Consider the following 24,619-nt stretch of genomic DNA (forward strand, 5'->3'; position numbering starts at 1 on the left):
TGTTAAAATGCAAGCATAAAAAAATCCAAAATTATTTATTTATTTAATTGTTTTTGAGTATGCAGGAAAACATTTTCACTGATGTGCTCCAGTGGGGTGGGGTTTCTTTTGTCTTCATTCCCTTTCTTTTGTACCTAAAGAGCTTGGAAAAACATTTGGCCTCATGAATTCTCACAGGATCAGAAAGTTATTTGTCCTAGAATCCTGCAGATTAGAAGACAGACAGTCTGAGGATGCTGTGTGAGAGGAGGCAGTGATATTTCTCAGTGTCAGAGTTTATTTGTAACAAGGCAGTAGATATGATAACAGTTGTATTTATTGGGCTTTCAGGCAGAGACATAGATGTAGATAGATACAGGTAGTTATTACATTATTTTCCAACTTTTACAAAAATGGGATATATTTTATACAGCTTACATTACAAATAGAACAGAGATAGTATGGTTCATACCCTGAAGAATTGGGACATTCATTTCAAAACACACTGAACAGGAAATTTTACATAAAGTAGCTCCAAGAGTTCAATCTCAAAGCAGCCTTGAGTGGTTTTGTTTGCTTGTTTGCACGTATTATTGGAAGGAACGTTTTCATCTTCTTCTTCTTTCTTAGGCTGGCAGTCACTGACAAAGCTTCATAGAAGGGTTTGTTAGGAGGGATTTGCCTCACGGGGATGCATGCTGGTAAGAAAACAAGGGAAGAAGTGCATACAGGGTTGAACAGCCCCAATCCTTCAATCCTAAAACTACAAAAAGAACTGAATCAAGTTATTTTTTGGGGTGGGGGGGTGGGGGGTTGGGGGTGGGAAAGAAGGCAGGACACAGCATGTTGCATAGGTGCTGAGAGAAGATGCTATTACTTGGGACCAGAAAGCTATTTCTTCTCCTGCCCCCCCCTCCCCCCACACACACACACAGAGAAGTGGCTTTTCACACAACTATATTTTGAACTATAAAAATCCATACTCTTCTTACCCCTAAGAATATTATTTAATCAACTCTTTACAGCAACAAACACATACATTCCTTCAGCATAATTCAAATGGACATTTTGTAATCCAAAACACTGCTGCCTGCACCCTTGCATTCAGCAGTCAGCTTTCGTGTAATTATGAAGAAAAGCGGCTGGAAACAAATTGAAAAATGTAATAACCGGTTTGCTGTCCATGATTTACATGAAGGGTACCCTGACAGCACAACAGCATTACTAATTAGGATGATCCAAATCAAATTCCCTTGGAGGCTGGGCTCTATCTCACTGCACCCAACTGTAAGAGAGATATCTAAGAAAATCACCTCTTACTTGTCACTTCAGAGCAGCCACAGTAAAAACCCATATTGGGCTGGTAGTATCTCTCTGACAACCTCCCAGACTACACAAATTGTTGGTGAGCACCGTGTTAATTCAGCCTGTCATCAACTCCCCGTTCTACCACTGTAATTCAAAAAGATGGAGTACCTGTGATCTCTTAGAGGAAAACACTACTTTAGGAAAACAACTCTCCTGGTAGATATTGCAAGCTACCATACAATCTCCCTTGTCGATAGATGTGCAATAACTGACAGGTGTTGTGGCAAGTGTGGGAGCCCTTCTGGCTCCAGTAAAACGAAGCCTCTGTACCAAAACACACACCACAAATATGGCAGTGAGGCTTGTGCTGGCATAGGGACATGGCTCAAAACCACATCAGGACTGTTTGTAAAGGCATGGGAAACAGTAACTGCACACTTCATCCCCCACCTCTGACGTTTTCTCTCAAGACCACTCACTGTTCAGATTTCGTATTTTTTACTCCAGCTCTTTTTTTTTTTATTATTTTTTTTTTTCCAGAAAAGCAATTCACGGAAGAATTTCTGTTTAAAGAATAAAGGTTGCAAGACTGGGCCAGAGTGTTTGTTTCTGACCATGGGATTGTTAAGCACACAGAAGAACAAACACATTTGTCGACAATCATGGGCTCAGGGTATGCTCATGCCAAAGCAGTACAAAATTACCATTATTCTAGCAAAGACTTCTTTTTTTCAGGTTATTTCATATCCATATATTTGTTCATCTCTATGCAATGCAAAGTAACAGGATGACTAGCATTTGAGGAAAAATATACTATTTCCAGATCAGATACCAGCTGTCAAGTTAGATAGAGAATACCACATCAGAAATTTTACAGCCCAGTTCACAAAAATTTTATGTGTCTGTAATTCAGAGTTTTGTGTGAAATAGTTGTTCAGATATGCCTTGCACGGTGTGCCCAATAAGTACATGCATAAAGACCAGTCAAGGATAGTCTTGGGTCAGAGAATAGTCAAATGCATTCCAAAAGTAGAATTATATGATGGCAGAATGCTCCTTATTGCCATAATGAAAATCTGTATGCAAATTCTAAAATGAAATTTAAATGTATTTCTTTTTTTTTTTATTTAAAGAAAAATATGAACAGATATACATGCTCCTCTCCTCTCCTCTCCTCTCCTCTCCTCTCCTCTCCTCTCCTCTCCTCTCCTCTCCTCTCCTCTCCTCTCCTCTCCTCTCCTCTCCTCTCCTCTCCTCTCCTCTCCTCTCCTCTCCTCTCCTCTCCTCTCCTCTCCTCTCCTCTCCTCTCCTCTCCTCTCCTCTCCTCTCCTCTCCTCTCCTCTCCTCTCCTCTCCTCTCCTCTCCTCTCCTCTCCTCTCCTCTCCTCTCCTCTCCTCTCTTTCTTTTCCTTTTTTTTCATTACACGAAATGGAACATCTGACAGAAAGGTTAATTAATTTTAAGAGTCTTAGATTTTAGGACCAGATCTTTTTCTCTTATATTGTCTCTGGGACTTTCCAGGTCAAAGACTCCCACATACAAAGCATCTCCTTTAAGCCCCAAATACAATCTAAAGAGAGTCCTTAGTTGTTTCTTAGTCAAACTGCTAAAAAAGTAGCTAGCCAGAAATTGTAATGCCAACCTTAGAAACCTGTTACTTTCCTTTTCCTTTTTTGTGTATGTCTGTGTGAAAAGACATTCACATTATAATATATGAGTATGCAACTAACTCTGATCCAGGAAGTTACTTTCAGTGACCTCTGATCTTTGAATTTAGATCACAAACATATTGAACTTAGTATAACAAAAACATTTTGAATGCAGTGGACAGGAAGTAAATTAAGAATAGAAATTTTATGCTGAATGTGATCTTTTTACTATAGCTGTAACATTACACTCACAGCTACGATTAAAATGCTGTACCAAACTATTTTTTCATTTCCAAATAATAAGTATTAATCTCATCTGAAAAATAATGATTTTAACAAAGCTGCCTTTTAAACTGTAGCATGAGCAATCAGCATTTTCAAGTGTAACAGTTCCCAGAAGCAGCCTATTTTGGAGGCAATCTTTGTAGAGTAAGATCAAAAATGCAGAGATATCTTCTGAGTTCTGATAAAAGTAAGACTAGCAGATCTTGCCTGTGTTGCTCACCTACCAGTTCAGCCTTGCTAAGATGAAACTGGAAAGTTGTATTCAGCTAAACTTGAAATTGACATCTCAAAAGGCCAGTCAGTTTCTTAGGCATCAATATGCCTATGTGCATTTATAATTTCAGTCACTCCAGCATGCAAATACTGGCTTGCTAGACTTGGTCTTGTATCCTTGTTACTGCTATGGGCCAGCCTTTTTCCCCCAGGAAGATTTATTTTGGCCAAGCAGCCTTGAGTGTTCTCTCAGCTGCTTGGAAAAATCAACATGTCCTTCAAGTCAGTTATGCAATTAAGAAACAGCAGCACAATTGGAGAATATAGCATGAAAGATGAAAGGAAATATATTTCTGGAAAAAAAAAAAAAAAGAAAAAAAAAAAAGACATGCTGTTTATTGTAATATTAAGGTTGTATATCCATAACAATTTTTTTGCCTCTTTTATTTATTTATTTATCTATCTATCTATCAATCTATTTATTTATTTATTTTAACTGAAGCATCTAAAGATGAAAAAAAGTGAAATAAAAGGAAATTTATTAATTTATTAACTTATTCTTGGTAGAGGTAACTCAATTCACACAGTCACAATGTGATAATGGAGGCAGCTTTGTGTTCAAACCCATTGAGCACAGAGAACTGTGGGTCCAGTCCAGTAATACAAGGTTTTACATGGAAAAGGAGGCCAATAAGACTTCGGTGAGAGCATGCATGTGATTAAAGTGCTTTCCTGGAGAGCAGCCACAGTACTTAGCATCTTACAGGAGCATGCTCTTTTCTTCAGGAAGAGCATGTCAGACAAAAGCTTCTTAATGTGAATCTTAATATCAGCTGGTGTCAATTCAGAGTAGCCCCACTGATTTGTACAGGGCTCTCCTGATTTTTTACCAGCTGAGGGACTGGATCATTGCATCAGCCCATTGATGCTAAAAATCTACCCATCTCCAAGATCAGTTAATTGAATGCATAACTCTCTATTCATTTTCTCCTGTTTTTGTTTTTTGTTTTTTGTTTTTCCTTTATTTTATTTTATTTTATTTTATTTTATTTTATTTTATTTTATTTTATTTTATTTTATTTTATTTTATTTTATTTTATTTTTGGCAAAGTGCCCTTATTATTTTGTATCCTAAAGCATTACAGGCTTGTAAAGAGAGCAAATGGACTAGGAGATGGAAAAAGTTTGTTTGTACTTCACTCTCCATTGGCCTATTATGTTTAAATCCATTATGTAGTTTTACCTGATGCTACATTCAGAGCAACTGAATGCTGAAGTTCTTTGTACTACTGACAAGTTCTTAACACAATTTAAATTTAAACCCTTTATTAGTCCAGAGAAGGCTGAGGACAAAACAATAGCAGCTCTGGGAGAGTAATTATTTCTGTTCCATTGTCTGAGATGTTAGAGCTTTTGATTAGTTACACTGTACAGTACTTAACAGCTAACCAGCCTCACCATGGTTAACAATACATGAGATTTTCCCTGTCCCAGCAGCACTCCAAGTACTCCTGAAATGTTGGCTCTGTCTTTAATCTTGTTATTCACAAATACCTCTAATTTTCTGGGGCGTGTGTGAAAACTACTGTACTGCCAGCAGCATAGAACACCATGCGGCAGGCTCTGCTGGGAAGGGATCGCTGTAAAATGGATGCATGAAGCTGTGGGTTGTAAGCCATTAAGCTTTCTCAGTACGTTTCTAATGAGCTTATGATAGCCTCACAAAATGACTGTTTTTACTGCAGCCTAGTAAATTACAGTATGTACAAATTAAATCAGTGGGACCCAATGCAAGCTGTTCCTCATCAGGTTCAACACTTCTTTTAAGAAGTGAAAAATTATGACATACTAGAACAGCTATATGTTTCAGTCATGTCATATGCTGGAAGTGTAGTGTACTTAGCTAATTTCTACAGTTATCTGTATAACACTTTTCATTGTGTCCCACAGAAACCAAGTACTTCCTCTCTTGTGCTCTTCCTTCATGCAGCTACATGTTTCAAAATCAGTTGTAATGCAAGTGAATAATAAATTTGTCTCAGTTGTGAAATATTAAATGCCAACAAAATAGATCATTGAGGTCTTGATCCTTCTCCAATGGAGGCCAGTGAGAAAATCCCAACTCATTTTTGTGATCACTTGTAACCTTCTGTATTACATTAAGACTGTTTTTCATATATTGCTTCCTTGGCTGTCATATGGCACCATTAAAAATGTTCATAGATGTTATTTCTACATCTTTACATATTGCCTCAATTCTCTTCTTACACCAGTTTTATTTTGGTGTGACCTTAGAGGATTAACTCCTGGTATTTATCACTCTAAGAAACAACACTACGAAGGAAACCTTTGGATACATTGGTGTATGTATTACATGAAAACATGTCTCTGTGTCTCCATCTCTTTCTCTGGCTGTCTTCCTACACCTCTTTTAATACTACGGCATCTGAACAACATTAATTACAGTTTGCTAAACAGTCTGTACAGTTTTAAAATTGCTGTTACCTTAAGGATCTCTACGAGAACTCACTTGGCTCAGCTAAACACAGTAGAGCCATACCAATTTACCTCACCTAAAGACAACTTTGCGTATATTTTTAACTGGGAAGGTTATGGCAGCAACATGTACATTCCTCAGAAAGAGTTTTAAGGTAAGTGGTGACTTTAATACTCAATAAACCTGATGTACATTTGTTAAGAATGCACAGAAAGCATTCTGTAAGATGTCTTTTAGTACAAAGGTTGGATAATAACTACCAGAGGTCCTGTAGGAGGTGATATAGAGCAGATGTGCTGGTGGTGATTCAGAGGGGCTTTCTAAATGGTGGCCTTCAGAAGCATGTTCCAGGCCCTGGAGCTGGGGCTGTGTTTCAGTTCAGTCTCATACATGCAGGGAGGCAGATTGGCTGCATGACTTCTCCCTGTTCCCTTCTCCAGCACCATGCTCTGGCTTTCAAGGGAGGAAATTGGGTGTTTCAGGTAGGAAGGAAATCTGACAAATTTGTTTGGGAGGCAGGGGGAGTAAATGGCTGAGGAAACAGTATTCATCCTAGATGTGCTTACTCCAGGGCCATATAAAATGCTGGTTCTCAATCACTTTTTTACATCCTATGTAGAAAAGTGTAGTATATATAAAAATGCCACTACTTTGATTTGGCAACGTTTCATACATTCTCTGTACTGGTTCTTCCAGTTATACTGGTAGAAATGTCTATGGCGATCAAAAAATTCACTTCATTAAGGTCTTCAAGATTTGTTTTCCTTCTAATTCAAATTCAAGCCCAGGTTTTGAGAGCTCTCAGGCTGAGGAAACAGAGTCCTGATGCTTTCAACCAAGTCACCCTTTAGCACTCCCAGATCTGCTGCTGTTTATCTGGTTGGTTGTACATGGACAGAGTGAATTTCTAATAGAAACCTCCTCCTCAGAAAGACCATATTCTGACTGAAGGTTATCAAAATCAGCCAACATTCCCAAAGCAAAAAGAATTTTAAGAGAATTTTTTAGAGAGTTTTAAGAGAATTAATGACAATTTTGAATGATAGCATGAAGTGATCAGGTTGTGGAAGAAGATCATAGAATCGTAGAATATGCTGAGTTGGAAGGGACCCTTAAGGATCATCAAGTCCAACTCTTGACACCGCACAGGTCTACCCAAAGGTTCAGACCATGTGACTAAGTGCACAGTCCAATCTCTTCTTAAATTCAGACAGGCTCGGTGCAGTGACCACTTCCCTGGGGAGCCTGTTCCAGTGTGCAACCACTCTCTCTGTGAAGAACCCCCTCCTGATGTCAAGCCTAAATTTCCCCTGCCTCAGCTTAACCCCGTTCCTGCGGGTCCTGTCACTGGTGTTAATGGAGAAAAGATCTACATCTGCAACTTCAGGCATCTGGCAGGCAATAACAGATCCCTTTATCTACCTGAAGCCATGATATTTTGACACTCATGAATGGAACAACATGTTTTCCCTTCTAGTATTCAAGCCCTCTGCTTTCCATTTTCAATCTTTACCTCAAGTGTCCAGAGTTAGAACTTACCTTTAAAAAGCTGACATATTCACACATACTTACCATTCAAGCAGCTTTAAATAACATCAAGAAAAACACCAGAAGTTATTTATTCTTAAATATCCCTAAACCTACTTGAAATGAAAAGCAAAGTATCTTGGAAAGAGAGAGCAACTATACTGTGAATATTTGATTACAGCAATACTGATTGCAGTGAAATGGAAAGATGAAATGAAAATGGCTGCTACATTGCTATGTTCCTGCAACACTCAAAATTAAAACATGCATGGAGAGCTGGAAATCTGTTAAGAAAATAATTCAATTATGTAAACAAAATAAAAACTCTACCTATTTTTATTAATATATACAAGCTGAATTAACTAGCAAAATGAGGATTAATATGGGGTGATTTTTTGAGCAGTTAGAAAAACTTGGCATAATGTCACTTCCCCTCCCTATTGAAATGACAATACCTTTGAGCAACTGCATTGCAGATGGCAATAGTATTTGGAGGAGCCTTCTCACATTAACGCTATTAATCCATTGGAACATATCAGGTTTGTGCATTTTTCATTTGCATATTGATCTGAATACAAATAATAATACTGTCATATCAACTACTGTATGATTATTTTACATACTTGCACAAGTACTTACACATAGACTTTCTGTACACATACTGAAAACAAGGTAGTTTGCTTTCCTTATTTTGTTATATATATATGTCTGTCTATCTGCTACTGGGTTGTGCCTGCCACTAACTGACCTCTGAGAGATCCTTTCAGCCACCACATATAACAGGATGCTATGTAATAATGAAAATCCTCCCTCCCTTCCTTCCTTCCTTCCTTCCTTCCTTCCTTCCTTCCTTCCTTCCTTCCTTCCTTCCTTCCTTCCTTCCTTCCTTCCTCCCTCCCTCCCTCCCTCCCTCTATGGAGAACTGCTTTAAAACCTGGCATCATAAACCATGCATATGTGATACATCAGAGATGATTAGTACAGACAGGAGATTGGAAAACCATGAAGTACTTTTGAAACTCTGATAGGAAGTGACTCTTCCTGGTTGTTGATTTATTGATGCTGACAACTTTTTTTTTTTTCTTTTTTCCTTCATTTTTAAAAAGCTGAAAGTACCTTGGTACTTTGAAAGATACTGAAGCCAAGTAAATAATGAAAAAAAAATCAACACAACCCTCTGTAGGATTGAATGTCCCTGCATGTCCCTGCTCCTGAAAGAAACTGTATGTGTAGCTTAAAAAAAAAAAGGGGGGGGGGGGGGGGTGGGAGGGAAATGAAAGAAAAGAAAAAATAAAAAGTAAAAGAAAGAAAAGGTTAAAAATGAAAGGCTTTCAGAGATGCTTCTTTACAAGCATCCAATATAATTTTCTGATGCTGACAAAGATCCAGCCCAGAAGCTATTTTGTTTCTTTAGAACCAGAGCCAGTATTATTCAACCTCTGTCAAGTCAAGGTCTGGGAATAACACCACCTTTTCAAAAGATGTCTTCCAATAGCCATACACCAATAAACTGACTAATGAGGGCATTTGACTTGAAAGTGACTGAACACATGGAGTAGTAATTTTAAAGGTGAAAGTTTCTTAGATATTTTCTTTTAAAGGGCATAAGATAATTGCTTTTTTTTTTTTTTTTAACTAGCCCTTTAAAAATCACTTGCAGCCCTGTTTTAAGTCCTCTCAACACACAGAAAGATGCAACTAATGTATTAGTGGATTGTGAAAGCTGCCAAGAAATATGAAAACTTCCATAGCCTTAGTTTACTTCTAGAACCACGTGCATAAGTGCATTCATCATAACGACAAAGACAAAAAACTCATGTTGTTTTAACCTGTAGAAAAGGCTATAATGTTATAAAGAAAAAAAAAGTCAAATAAAATGGACCCCCAAGCCTTCATATTATTTAAGAAAGCATATGATTTTTGAACGCTTAAACTTGTACATAGACAGAAATACTGAGAAGCATACACATTTTCAAAGGGACTGGTTTTTGCTTCACATTGGTGACTATACATGCCTTCCCTGTTTCACCTTTGGTGGCCTTGGATCCTTGGACTGTTGACTACATCAGTAAACCAGTTTCCAGACTAGGACAAAATATTGCTAAATTTTTAGAACCCCTAGCACTGTTTTGGCCTTGGTCAACTCAGAAGTACCTCAAATGCTTCTCAGACACATTCTAGGAGTTAGGGGTAGTTTGCATGCAACTTGCTAAAGATTGCAAAGATTTGCTCAGTGCAGAGCTATAAGAGTGTACTGATAGCAGTATATGGTCTGTCCAGGTTTCTGTGAAAGTTTTTAGAAGACATTGCTAAAGATAATAAACATTTCTCTTTTTTTGTGTGTGTGTTGATGTGTCTGATTAAAAATTCCAGATGTTTAGCATAGCCAAGGGACCTAGCTAAGGCTTTGTTTACTCAAGCTTGTAAATATTCGGTAAGTATTTAGTGTCCTATAGATGGACTCTATGGACAGTAGCAGCAAAGGTCTACAGGTCTCCTGATTCTTCCAAAATATTTTACCTGATGATGAAAGCCAAGATAAATTTATGGTGTATTTTCTACCTCACTGCTAAAGAATCCAGAAAAAATTCCATTGAAATCAGTGGCTGAATTCCAGTTGTCTCCACTGGGCTGATGATTTTGTGCATACAGCCAAAGCTGCTTAGAGAGCCAGATTCTCAGCTGGTGTCCATTGACTTTCATGGAGATAAGCCAGGTTGCATCAGCTGGGGATTTTGCCAGAGATGTTGACAAAAAGGCACAGATGAAAAGAGTCAGTTATGTGAGGCTTACAATTAACTTGGCACATTTGCAAGTACCCAAAACACCACTACAAGGGATACAGTTACTGTAAAGTACAGCAGGGCAAGAAGGTAATTCAGAAGATGAATGTTTCTAACCCTCTTAAAAGGCATAGTGATAAGACAGGCTGATATTTCCCCACATAGAAGCTGTGGCCAGGATGACTTAGTTTGATCTTATAAGGATGTCTTCAAATTGCCCCCTTTCTTTGTGCTTTTAGATTAATATACCTAGCAGCCAAACCAAGAAAGCCACACACTGCTTGAAGCAAACCAAAAGCAGTGTTCTCAACAGCACACTACTACCACTTCAGTGATATGTACTTCACATCTCGAACCGCATCTAATCCGCTGGGTAACAAAGTAGGGCTCTGGGGCTCCTTGCTCGTCTTTATGCCTGAAAGCATCAGCTGCAAAGCTCCCACATCCACTATTTCTTTGTACTTGGTGTAAAGAAGGAAGCCTCAAAAGGAAGAACAAAAAAAATATAGACATAGTATGTAATAGGTATGCAAGTGAACAGTTAATGTAGGTTTAAATCATCTGCCTTCATCCCTGCTCTGGTTCCTTACTGGGGTTTCTTGTAACATTGCAAAGCATACTGTTGTGAGACCTAATCCTCCAGCTCTTCTGTATCAACTACATACTGATTTGCTTCCAAAATACCTCCTATACAAAACACATCAATGAATATCTGAACAGATCTGATAGTCTGCAATAAATTATATCCAGAAAAAAAGAAAACTACAGTTTTGAGGGAAAAAAAAAATAAAAAATGAGAAATTAAGTACAAAGTGCACAAGGATTTTATGTTGGAGGTGTGTATGAACCTGACAATGGAATAAAAAAAATCCCAGACCATGGGCATACAAATCCTATTCAAATGAATATAAATTAAAACTTGCACAGTACATAAAAAGTCATACTACAGAGCATACAATAGCCTACATGTTGGGATTGGGAAGAGAACTTCTCTGAATGTAAAAACTGACAGAGGCATAATTTCTAGAAGTTTCTAGTAAGACAGCTGATACTGACAACTCTTGCCAATACAATACTGGAGAGAATGGATATTGGTCTGTTCCACTGTGGTATGTGCTTTATCTTGAGGATTTTAATGTAAATAAAAATATATGCTTGCATTGCCTTGTTTTTATCAGTGAAAATATGGTTGCTAATAATCTAACAAGTTAATATACTGCTGCATTTACTTCTGCGTATTTAATGAAACAAATCTTTGAAATTATCCTTCAGTGCAAACAGAGGAAAGACTTGCAAGTATCATGCCATGTGATCCATGGAATGGGGCTGAGTCCTCACCTTTTCCTCTCATTATATGCCTGTTCCTGCTTATGAATTAAGTGGAGTTCCTGCTGTAAACAAAAAGTAGCTATGTATAAGTGTATTGTGCATCTGCTACAAATTAGAGTTGGAGACAGAGTAGTCATGTTAAAAGTACAAAAACTGCTTTATCATGTTGAAGGTCCAAGAACATCACAGAGCTGTATTGGTACTAACTCTAAAGCCTTCCCGCTCCCTTCATGCCCTCTGTGCTATGATATGCTACTTACACTTTAACAGAGGTTTTTCACTGAAATGTTCCCGTCTGTGTCTGCTCTTCCCAAAATTGCAATTAAGCTAAGTTATTATGAACTATATCACACAAAATCAATCTGCTGCTTCTCGCCTCCAGACAGCCAAAGAAAGAATAAGAAGCCAGAAACATTTATTTGAAGTGTACCCTCAGGTCATGGTTTGGGATCATTCTTGAACTCAGCACCCTGTAAGCAATTCAACACCTCTGAAATCCTGTCTTCATCATTTTATGCAGCCAAAATGTAGATCCATGTGCTTGGCTTAATTTAAAGACACGTGTTGTTCAAGGTCACATCAGCAGTCAGTGATAGAATATGTCAGAACTGAGGAAAGTAGCAATCTTGACATCGGAGACTGTAAATTGGCTTATAGCGGTTTTTTTTTGATCTTTTTTTAAATTTGTTTTTAGTCTGTCTGTGCTCTATCTCAGAAGATACTTGTGTAAATAGTTGCAATGGCTTGAACAGATTAAATATGCTCTGTATGTAATATTTTCAATTGATCCACTATCATGCCTGGTTCAGCTTAACTTTAGTTATCATCTTTCTCAATTATATTGTTTGTTTAATTTGAAAATCAATTTGTATATATGTATGTATTTATGTATAAAGTGAATATCAAAGCTCAACTGAAGGCACTGTGACTCCTCGAAAAACATCGGTCTTCATTACTAGCAGTTGTCTTTGAAAACATGCTGTTCTGGGTCTTAGAAGGATCTAGACAGGCTGGATCAATGGGCAGAGACCAATAGGATGAGGTTCAACAGGGCTAAATGCAGGGTCCTGCACTTTGGCCATAACAACCCCATACAAGCTTGGGGCAGAGTGGTTTGAAAGCTGTGCAGAGAAAAAAGATCTGGGGCTGTTGGTTGATGCTCAGCTGAACATGATCTGGCAGTGTGCCCAGGTGGCCAAGAAGGCGAATGGCATCTGGGCTTTCATCAGGAATAGTGTAGCCAGTAGGACCAGGGAGGTGATCACCCCTTTCTATTCTGCTCTGGTGAGGCTGCAGTTTTGTGCTCCTCACTACAAAAAAGACATTGAGGCCCTGGGGCATGTCCAGAGCCAGAGAAGGGCTACAAAGCTGGTGAAGGGTCTGAAACACGAGTCTTATGAGGAGCGGCTGAAGGAACTGGTGTTGTTTAGTCTGGAGAAGAGGAGGCTCAGGGGAGACCTTATTGCTCTCTACCTGAAAGGAAGTTGTGGGTAGCTTGCGGTCAGCCTCTTCTTGTAGATAACTAGTGATAGGACTAGAGGATATGGCCTCAAGTTGCGCCAGTGGAGGTTCAAGTTGGAAATTAGGAGACATTTTTTCTCAGAAATGGTAGTCAGGCATTGGAATTGTTTGCCCGGGGAAGTGCTGATGGAGTAATCATCCCTAGGGGTGTTTAAGGAAATGTTGAATGTGGTACTTAGTGACATGGTTTAGTGGGTAATATTGGTGGTAGGGGACAAGATATCTTTTCCAACCTTAATGATTCTATGATTCTAAGTCACCAATAGGTCATAATACTTGTGAACATTCTTAGTTATAAGCAGGAAAACAGTCCTTCTTAGCTGCATTTTGTGAAAACCTGCTCATCTCAGAAAGCCCCTCCCCCCCCCCCCCTTTTTTTTTTTTTACAGTGCTTTGTAACTGCAGGACAGTGCTTTGTAATGGTCAAAATACTGGGCTAAAAAGCAGGCATAACTAACTTTTCTGCTTTGAAGTTAATTCTTTCCTTTAGGAAAACAGATAGCCACTTTATAAAAATTTCCCTATATCTGATTGTGATTTCATGTTGATTTCTCAGCAGTGTAATTCCATTCACTTCCGTAGAGGGCTCCATAATATATGTGAGCATAAATGAAAATACAATCAGTTTCCTCATTTTCAAGATGGAAATCATAATTATTCTCCCTTTGGGTAGTGTAAGGATTAATTAGTATTAGTCAGTGCTCAAGAAGTGTTTCAAAAAAAATATATAGTGTTAACTATGAAAACTGTTATTACTTGCATGATGAAAGTTCACGCTGAATTGCAAAAAAAAAAAGGTTTCTAAGCTCGATCAACATAGCAGAAATTTGAGAAGGTTGAGGCCTAAGTTCTTGGTAATTGAGATTTACAACCTTGTGATATTTTGTAACCTTGAAAAAATATTAATTATAATAATTTATACTTTACATCATACTTATTCTTTCTTCCTCTTCCAGGAGTTAATAATCAATCTTTTTAAAATTTGAAATGCACCTCCTTTTTCTGAATTCAAAGGCAGTTTTTTATTCTATTCTGGCAAAGTAGAGAGGCCTAAAATTGTGAATTATTAATGCATGCATCCATTTTAAAGTCTCTTTAGAAAAAAGATAAAAGAGACCTTGTTGTAAATGACAATTAGATCTACCATCTATGTAAGATCATAATATTATCAAGTGGTAACAATCTTATAGAGGAAAAATAAAATAATTAACAATTTTGAAAAGAAATAGTTAAAATAGACTCAGATGTTATGAAGGAATTTATTAAGTTCCTTTAAAGGAATAATGGCCTGTCTACATAAATCTGAAGCTGGGAGTGATTTGAGACTATGAAAACCCATCACGATGACACACACAAAATATTGTTAATAAGGGTTTTTACTTTGAGGGCTCTTTAAAATGATTTTAAACCTAAGTATTCCAATTTAATATAAATTTTACATACTGCAAGTAAATATTAGAGTCATGAAGGATGAGACACAACAAACATGGTAGTGTTCAACCAAGATTGTAAACATGTCATAAACACCTGCAAATTACCTTTTTTACTGCTCAGAATTAAACTCAGCCCATACACATCTTTCATCTGCCCACTTTAACTTTTTCCTAATTTAAACTAATTAGAGAAGCAATATGCAACTGTGCATGAGGAATATGGCAGAAAAAAAATCATATTTTTAATTTAAAGCCTCTTAGGAATCAGATAAACAGATACCTTTGTGTAAAGACTGGAAAGTATAGGATATGTTTGTAAAAAAATCCAGTTCTGATGTGCTCCTTTTTGTCATATATCTTATATATTTATGAAAGTCACCGCTTTCTTGTGCTATCAAATTGCAGCTTTTAAAGAAAGAAACAAACAGAATGCTGATATTTGGACCAATACAGAAAATCTGTATTCAATATTCTGGCTTTTGTCCGGCTAAGTGACAAACGGAAATCGGGTCAATGATATTTTTTCAAGTCTGCCCTTATGAAACATACCACTGCAGCAATCTTGGAAAGACAGGCTTTATAATGGTGAGGATTTTGCATACATCTCATGAAGATTTGGAACCATAAATGGATCCCAAGCCAGAAGCCACATGCTGAGCTACATCCTTTAAAGTTCCCAAGTTATGAGCAATCCACTGCATGTGGGTGGAGAGCTATAAATGCCGATAAATGCTGAATCTTTTCCTAGTTTATGTATCACCGAAAGAATCTAGAGCACATCTAGATTCTTACAAAACATACAGTTTTGTTTATTTCTCAGCTGAACAAAGCTAGAAAAGAGTGGACTTTGTAGCATTTAAACTGTTTTGCATATCAATCATCCCAGTCATATTTAATGCATATTTTTGTAGCAATTTTTAATTTTCTAAGTTCCTGCAGATTTTTATATGCTTAATTTCTAAGGTAGGTTTTAGACAAATTTGCTTAAATTTTGCAGATCTGCCTACAACAATATGATATTGATGCATAAACACATTTCATGTATAAATAAAATTGGTCTATAGTGAAGGGAATTAAAGTCGGATTGGGATAGTTTTCTTTTAGATACACCAATAACTTTGGTTACTAATGTGGCGTGAACACATAATACTACACTGACAATGAAAAGATGCACAAAACCAGCTGCTGTTTGATGGTTGAATCTTGATCCAGCTCATACACAAAAAAAAATCTGTTTTTTTTTGCCAATAAGAAAAGAATAAACAATGCTGCTAATACCGTGCAGTACCATGCACAACCAAACATCTTTTCCAGCACTGTAGGAACAGACTTGCAGGAGACAGATACATGAAAGAAAATACAAAAATTCTATCAACATTTAGAAAACTGAATGTGGTTGATGACCCAGATTAAGATAAACACAGGCTTTGCATTTTTTATGCTGATTACATAGAGTGTTTCTTTTACAAAACCCACCTACATTGAAAACCAAGTATATATGATAAAAAACTCTGATACTCCTTTTTTTATCTACATTTTTTTTTCCTTTTATTTTATTTTATTTTTTTTCTAGGAAGTTTTTAAATGAAAACAAAGCATTTTAATTCCATAATGTTATCCTAGAGCCTCATGAGGAAAACAATTCACAAGTCAAATATTCTTATTTTCTTCCATCGCCAAGTTCATCAGCTGGACTATATCTCCCATGAGCCACTTTTTTAGGTTGTGAATGGAACAGTGTATGCATCAGAACTAGTGGCTACAAGTTACCCACAACCATGAAAATCAAGCACCCTGAAGTGTTTCATTTGACAGAAATCTTAAATTTCAGCATCTCAGGTATACAACAGTATGGCCGTGGGGATATTTTTTTTTTCCTGTTAGAATCTAGGTCTGTATATTTGTAGTAGCAAACTGTGTTGATATTTTGGAAGCTATCTACAGACCATGTACTGTTCTGTACTGTTGCCAGGGCTCTGCTTGTTGCCAGGTAAGCACTCACGTGACTAGGTAACTGCATGTTCTTCTTTCAGGGTTGTCACATATAGATTTCATCAAACAAGAGAGCAAATTGGCCACCAACCCTGGCTGATAGGACAGGTAAGACAGAAGCAAAGCAAGAGAGAATGTGAGATCTATGCAATAAGAAAACTTCAGCAGCATACTGTGTGAAATTATGAAAAGTATACATGTATTTTTAAAAATGGGCCATAAACCTCTTCTGAGTCACTGAATGTGATTATTCATTATTGTTGTTATTTCTAATATGTACCGTGTTCTAAAGATGATAACATTTTATTAAACAGTAGTTCAGCCTTTATTAGAAGGTATTTAATTAAGTGAATGGATTTATTGCACACATTTTTATTAATTGACCTTTGTTAGGTAGCTATAAGGAAAAGGCAGATCTAGCATACTACTGTTTAGCTTTCAAATGTCAGCAATAGAATGATACAGTATTACAACACTTAGCAATTTTCTTATTAACTTCTACACTGAACTCTACCCCAGCTCATAAATAAAGCAGGAGTTATTTCTAATATATAAGAGAACTGAGTCAAAAAGTATAATCAAAATGAATAAGGATAAAAACTAAGAATAAGAAGAGGAAAAAAAAAAAAAAGGAAAAGGAAAAGGCAAACAAATTAAAATAACATGATACACTGATTTATATGACATGTTAATCATCTATTATTTATCCTAAGTGCTTTTTGAGTTCTCATCTAATTTTGCTATAGTGTCACAGATAGACTGTAGTCACCTTTTCCTGAACATTAATAATTGATAGGCAATAGTTAGGTTGCAAATAGGAAGCTGACGTACACACTTTGGAAAGTCATACATTGTGATGGTCTCTCCTTTTGGGCAAAATCTATTTCATCTGCGTAATATCATTCTATACTGCACCGAAGGCTTTGAGAAACTGAATCTGCTCCTTCCAATCAACTTCCACAGTCCTTTCTCCTCACAGATGATCCTTACATTTCACTTATGTCTTACCTTCTTCCTAGTTTTCAACACCTTACTGAAAGACATTTTTTTCTGTGCATATTTCAGTTTTGGTTCATCTGTTTTGATAGGCTTGTTTTGCCTAGACCCAGAACACCACAAAGGAGTGTGTGCTGGGTGTTTACACTAGGTTATTTACTTCATAATAAGTGCATATATGAAAGGATGCCCAAAGCATATTCTAGGAATTTCACTGGAAATTTTTGATGAGGATTCTGATGAGGATTTCTGATGAGGATTCTGATGAGGAGAACTAGAGTAAACCTGGGAAGATTAGGGAAGGCAGGGTGATTTATTTTTTTCTACTCTTTACAGACTTGCAGTTCCATAAATGAACAATAAGGATGAAGTATACTGTAAATTCTACTTTTCTCATGAGACAATATTTAACACTTTTTATAAAACATGTTTTGCTGATTTTCACCTTTTCACTCAGAGCTGGTTGTTTCCTTTGCTATCATATTCTGGGTATCAAGGAGAGTATGATTGCAAAAGTCTTTATAATATTTTATCATGGAAATCCGGTGCTAAAGTTCTAGATAATTATATGGCTATATTTCTATTTGGAAGAAAATCATCCCTATGAAGAAAATTTTGTTTTGAACCAAAACTATCTGACTTCCTGGTTTATGTTACAGAATCGGTTTTGTGATACATGGACACTAGTTATACATATATATAAATTTATTTTTGCTTGAATTCTATTTGCTATATATTACAGCATCTACTTTGCTTTATATTTTTGCTTTCTTTTTCAAAGTCTTTTAAGTCATTTCACTTGTTGGCAAAAATGTATACAGATTTTGTTTTGTGTATGGATTTGTCTTTAGAGCTTTTCATGCTGCCTGAATTTTACTTGAATCATTCATTTCTGACATTTACTGGCATACTTGCAATACATAGATTTACTGAAAAATATATTAATATATTAATACAATATACATTTTAAAAAGAGGAAGGATAGTTCCATAATTCTAAAGTAACTGCCTCAATTTGGAAGGTTTTTTTTTTTTTTTTAACATTTTACTGACACCACTATGTTGTCTATCAATTAATTTTTCATCACAGTTGTTCCTATTAAGTAGTCAGTTAACATATTTAGTAATCATGTGTCCAAACCATTTGATTCAAAATATTCATTGTTGCCTGCAAATATGAAAATAACGTAATTTCCCAACACTTGAGCTGCTATCATAATGGACCAAAACCAGCTTAATTTAGTTGTATAAGTATTCCCATTCGAATCATTTTATCAGTAATGGCTGGAAATGAACCGTGAAATTTAACTGTTTTCTAGTCAACTATAATCTAGAGTAATATCTCTTGTAGCTTTAGATGTTGATATAGAATTTTTTTTTTTGATCCAGTATGTTAAATTGATTCAGAATGCACATGCCAACCTGACAAAAGGACTTGGAGCTGATTCCTATTAATCCTAATTAAAATTAGTCCAGGAAAAGTCACTGAGCTCTGTAGAGAGTGAGAAAGGTTGCTAGAGGACTTAAATTCCTTCAATTTTTCCACTTAGGCTCTTAAAAATCGTAGTTGAGTTTTATAAAATAATTCATTTTAGAAAGTTAAAGGAAATGGTGAGAAATAATAAAGTAATTTCTGAGCAAATAGTTAATAAAAATCATTAGTTCTTCCCTTAAATTTTATAGAGTTTAGGAAGGATTTAATTCATTGACCATATATATATATATTTGGTTTCAAAATTCAATATCTATTGTTTACAAGTAGATATATGTCACCAATTACTACACATGATAACAACTGAAATACCATAATATGTATAATTTGATTATAAAAAATTGATTAACTCATAAACACTTGGATAGTAGAACAGGGGCAAACAAGTCACTGTCACAATGGCAATACAGCTTGAATCAATTTGTTCAAGAAGTATTAGCTTCAATTACAATATTAAAAAAAGTTTGTTTAACATTCTTTTTATGGTCTACCATGGGATGTTTTTTTTATTAGTGTCATCATGGCTTATTAACAGATCAACTCTGCTTGAGTAATACCAGACCCCTTCATGACATTTATCCATTTTTGATACTTTACACAAAATCTATGTTAAAAAAAACTTTGCCTAGGTTTTAAGTCATGACATTTTCCATTAGGAAATGCCACAGTTACTGTGGCCTGGATAGCCTCAGTTCAGTTCCTGATGTTATTATTTGTCTTTATTAACATATCCCATATTTCATTCCATGACCAACCACTATCTGAACTTCCAACAAGACCCTTGCCCCCTTCAGTGCATAGGCTGGACAGTGCTCTTTTAATGACTAGGCATTCAGTTTCTGTTTGTCTGTTTGTTTCTCATTTTTCATGACATAGCCCTAGGCAAAATATCTCTTGAACAAACCAAGCACTGAAGAAATAATTATCTTTTCCCTTGGGAGCACTACCATAGCAATCCTTCCTGTTCTATTGAAATAACTCACAAATATTAATTCATTTATCTGCACAAGAGCCCTGTTCAGAAGAGAGAAGTTATGCAACAAGCAGTTTATACATGGGGAATTTGAGGGACACAAAATTAAAGTCAACAGTTTTATGTTACATTTTTAATAAATTTTTAAATGACCTCATTTTCATAATGCGTAACTACAGTAGAACTATACGGAGCTGGTCATAGCTTTTGTCAACTTTTGCAGTTGTGAGTACACCATAGGTCTTGAAGCAAATATTTGTATTGCAACATTCAGATTTATGGCATCAATGTGCAACTCTAAAGGTTTCAAAAAGACTGGTCTGAAAGGGAGGTTCACACAAGGGGCAGACAGTTCTTACTTCTTAGGAGGGTGGCTGAGCAAAAGACAGAGACAGAAGTCTTGTGGAACAACAGGAATGTCTCAGCTTCCCAAGAGAATGATCAACATGAAGGCCATGATGGACTAAAGCGAACAGGATAATGTTAACGAAAGCCAGAAATGGAATGAAGGCAAACTGACAACAAATGGCTCAGCTCACATAGTCATGAAAAACAGACAAAAAGCATGAGATGTGTAAGAAACAGATCTGTAGTCCCAGCGTTACAATTACTCAAGATGGAAAAAGAAAAAAAAAAATAAATGTACGTCTGCACAGAAGAACTTTCCAACAAGGAGAAAGTCTACCATTTGACTTTAGGTGATCCAGATTCCTGAGACACAGAAATTTCAAAAGTGTGTCAGGCAATTATATTATAATTAAATTATTTGCACATTGTATATTACTACAGATGGATACAGCTGTTTCTACCCATCCGTTTAGTTATGTTATATTCTGTTAAAAAGGTCATGTAGGGGATCAGAAAAGCTTTATACCTTATCTTTGTCTTAGCTACCACACTTCATGAAATATTATTTCATCCTGGAAAGCATGAAATAGAAAGATTATTCCAACAGTAGTGCAGTACACTTGGTTCTGGAAAACTTTCTGGTGTGTTGAGTAGAGCAGATAGTGACAGAAAGAAAAAGTAGCCTGTCCAGCAAGGGAAGTCCCAAACTAATTCTTTGAAGTGTAAGAAAAGAGAATTTCCTGAGAAGCCATATGGAAGGACTGCAGGGAGAGTTGAATTTTCCTTGAAATGATAAGACATTGAGGTTTGGGCTTGCAATTCCGTATGAAAAAAGGCATAAACACTTAAAAGACACAGTGATTAGGAAGCTGACTTGTTTCCAAGCATCTTGCTTAATCCCTCTCATCCAGTGCTTCTAAGGCCTCCCCTATTCAGCAAGTTACCTTGCTTTAACTTGGTAGTTGTTCTTTAAATAAAACATTAGCTTTAGGGATTGGATGCCATTAGTCTCTCTTGGCGCACTTGCAACAAGAATGGAAAGTGGGGGGAAGTGGTTCACTTTGGCAAAGGTAGTACCCTGGAACTACAATGCGATCCTTTCCAGCCTGATATGATTAATAGCAGGATAGAAAACTATTGAACTATGCAGTGAATTTGTGTCAAACTCACTTTTGAAGTGGGAAACTCACAAAACACATTTCTATTCATTCTATTTGGTAAATCACATCTTGAATCCAACCATAGCTGCAGAGAATTTGGGAATTTAATTTATTTTGAATGTTATATTCTAGTATTCTAGTGAATACTAGAATATATTAGTATTCTAATGAACTTAGAACTATTGTGTTAGAACAAAGTTAGTAATATAAGGACAAAGACATAAGTTAAAGGATGATTGTCTTTTTTTTTTTTTTTTTTTTTTTTTTGGTAGAATTTATTAGGAATAATATGGACAAAGAATATGGAAAGATGTTACGAGTATGAATTTAAAAAAATAAAAGGCCTCTGGAAAAGCAGAGACACCAATCCTTAAGATCCTTTAGATTGCGCAGAGCCACCCATAGTTATGCTGCAGTATATCAAAGTGGACACTGACTGATATAGGCGTTGAGGGCATTATATTCAGAGGGGTTGTGCTGAGGATGCAACTGGATCTGAAAGATTGTCCTTATTGATCCAAGACTGGGAGTCCAATTAGACTGCAGACTACCACAAACCATTGCTCTGTAAGCATACTAATACCCCTAACAATAAACGAAAGAATCTTTGTTACAGTGGAATTTCATAAATCTTGAGAAGAATCAAGAGAGGTCCTCTTGTGTTCAAATAGTTTATTACCTCACTTTAAGCTCCATTCTCTTTCTTACCAGTAAGCCTCTGACCAAGTTCTATTCTTTCTGTTTTTGTAAGATTTTAGTACTTGGCTTTGGATACAGCACTTGCTTATCTTGATTTCCAGACTTTTGCAATTCTTGCCCCATGCCAGCATTACTTGATTTCATTAATACATAATCTTTATCTCAGAATCACAACAGTTCTGTCAGGTTCAGAGGAGCTCAGATTGGGACTTTTCTGTTATATTCAAAAACTAATTGAACAAGTTTTGAACAATAAGCATCATAGTGTCCAGCTCTATACCTTTTATTCAAGCAAGAATACAATGGTTTCTGTTTTGTTATTTCCTTGCTTTGTTCAACATAAAAAATCAACAGTCTTTCTCTGTTCATAGATCTCTTTGTTTCAGCTTCCTTTTCTTCAGTGTTGCTTATTCCTTGCTCTGTTGCATGCACACGTTTGGTTAATTTACCCAATTTAGCATCCATTGCATCTCCCTTTCATTTAAGTCTCTCCCATGCTGTGAAGAATGACTGTACAGGTCCATTTTATTTCTCTAAATATTGCTGCAATATCTACAGGAGCTTCTTTTTCCCTAAAGGGCACTGAGACAGATGCTGTGTTTTCCATAATGCCTGTGAATTCTCTTGAGTAACCTTCACTGGGCTTCTGTGGATTACATGACAATCCTGAACTGTTGTTACTCTTAATAATCTGTTGCTCTACTGTAATCTCTTGCTCATCTTTCTTCAATGATGCCAAAAAGTTAAGATCCAGAAAGGACTAAAAATTTAAATATTAGACTAGATTGCAATCGACCTAAACCACTTGGGGGTAAGTATATAAAAATACAAGTATTTTGGCACCTACCTCCAATGGAATTCACAACCGAGACTACAGAGGCAGCATACTGATTTCTGTAGGAATATAGACTTTGATAGGACATTGAAAACTGGACATGGTTTTCAGAGACAGGGTGAATCAGTCAGTTCTTTCAGCAGAAAGCATCCCTCATCCTCCCTCCAGGCTGCCAAGCACAACATGCTGTTTTTAGAGCAGGCTGGAAGAGGGGGTAAGGGGGTGTCTCCTGAATTCCTTTGGAGAGGCAGGGCTATGAAAACAACAAAACCCTGGTCAAATTTACTATCAGTGCACAATTAGAGTTTGTCATTTTAGTATTTTTCCATTAAAGCATGCTTAGTGTGACTCTGTATCTAATAATGATTCTGAGATAGAGACAAAAATATCTTTATTATTATTATTATTTTAGTTTACTTTAAATTAAAAAAAAAAAAAACGCAAACTGAAATTATTGAGAATTTTATGCTTTGGCAACTTAAATTAAAATATTTTTAAAATATTTATCAGAGATGATGGTAGTGGTTTCATTTTTATTTTTTTTCTCACTTTGTCTTTGAAAAGTTTCTGGTTTGATTCCCAGTAGGTCAGATTCAATTTCAAATGTGATGCCTTTGCTGAATTGCAGAAGAAAGTCAGAAGATGATTAAATATGCAGAGCTGCAGATAGTAATGGTCAAGGCTGAGTCTGCAAAAGAGAGTAAAATGTGAAATAGCAATACATGTCCTTAATCTTCTTTATTACTGATGATTTGGTATTTGGGGGCATATATACAGCATTTTTCAAGTAGCAAATTCTCTTCAGGAAGGATATATAATTTACTTTCCTTATTATTTTTTCTTAAAATATTCCACTGAATATTTCTCCAACTCTTGGCTTGATTTTGAACAGAAACTTCAGCAAAATAGATCAATTATTATCAGGAATAAAGAACAAATGGTAAACTGTGTTGGCCATACACATTTCAGGATGCCCATTTTAAGGTGTCTAAAAGAGGCTTTTAATAAATTAAATATTTATCTTGTGAAATTAGGTCAATTTTCAGTCTTCCAAAAACTGAGATACACAAAACAATTACTATTGTAAATTTTGGCCATGTGCACATGCGTGTATTTATCTGCATGTATGAGTATGCTATTGTAATGATTTTAATTTTCTCTAACTTCCCTGAATAATTTGCTGGAAATTCTTCCTTTGTCATGTATAGTAATATGGATTTACCATGTAATTAAACATATGGTGACAGATTTAGTTATACAAAATGCTATTTGTCAAATAATATATCCACTAAATTTCAATAGATGTTTACTATATGCCTTATATACATTAAATAGGTGATAAATTTCATTAGAGAGATTCTCAAAACTTTTTTTTCCTAAATCCTAGTCACTTTTAACACGTTTAAATTAAATCCGTATTTCAGTGACTATATTTAAAGTGTAGCTTAAATTCCCTGTAGTTCACCTCAGAGGTTTTTTTATTTTTACTTCTGGCTAATAAACTAAGAGGCATACCAATCATACCAGTAAAACCCCAAGCAAGCTGCCCTGTATCATACTTCACACTTCATCAAGATTCTTCCTTGTGTAGTAATACTATT

The 24,619-nt window shown here is 36.1% G+C and overlaps 2 long non-coding RNA genes across 2 annotated transcripts in view; one reads left to right on the forward strand and one right to left on the reverse strand.

Annotated features, from left to right (window-relative positions):
• Positions 1 to 298: 298 nt before the first annotated feature.
• Positions 299 to 23,240, reverse strand: LOC140001866 (uncharacterized). The gene is made up of 2 exons (XR_011807497.1): positions 23,031 to 23,240; positions 299 to 677 (listed from the first exon to the last, which is right to left on the reverse strand). It is a non-coding gene; the product is annotated as an uncharacterized lncRNA (long non-coding RNA).
• Positions 16,547 to 24,619, forward strand: part of LOC119715891 (uncharacterized) — an 87,388-nt gene continuing 79,315 nt past the window's right edge. The window contains exon 1 of the long non-coding RNA XR_011807496.1: positions 16,547 to 16,624. This is a non-coding gene — a long non-coding RNA (uncharacterized lncRNA). The remainder of the gene's footprint in view (positions 16,625 to 24,619) is intronic.

This window comes from Anas platyrhynchos, chromosome 2 (assembly GCF_047663525.1).
Source record: "Anas platyrhynchos isolate ZD024472 breed Pekin duck chromosome 2, IASCAAS_PekinDuck_T2T, whole genome shotgun sequence".
NCBI lineage: Eukaryota > Metazoa > Chordata > Aves > Anseriformes > Anatidae > Anas > Anas platyrhynchos.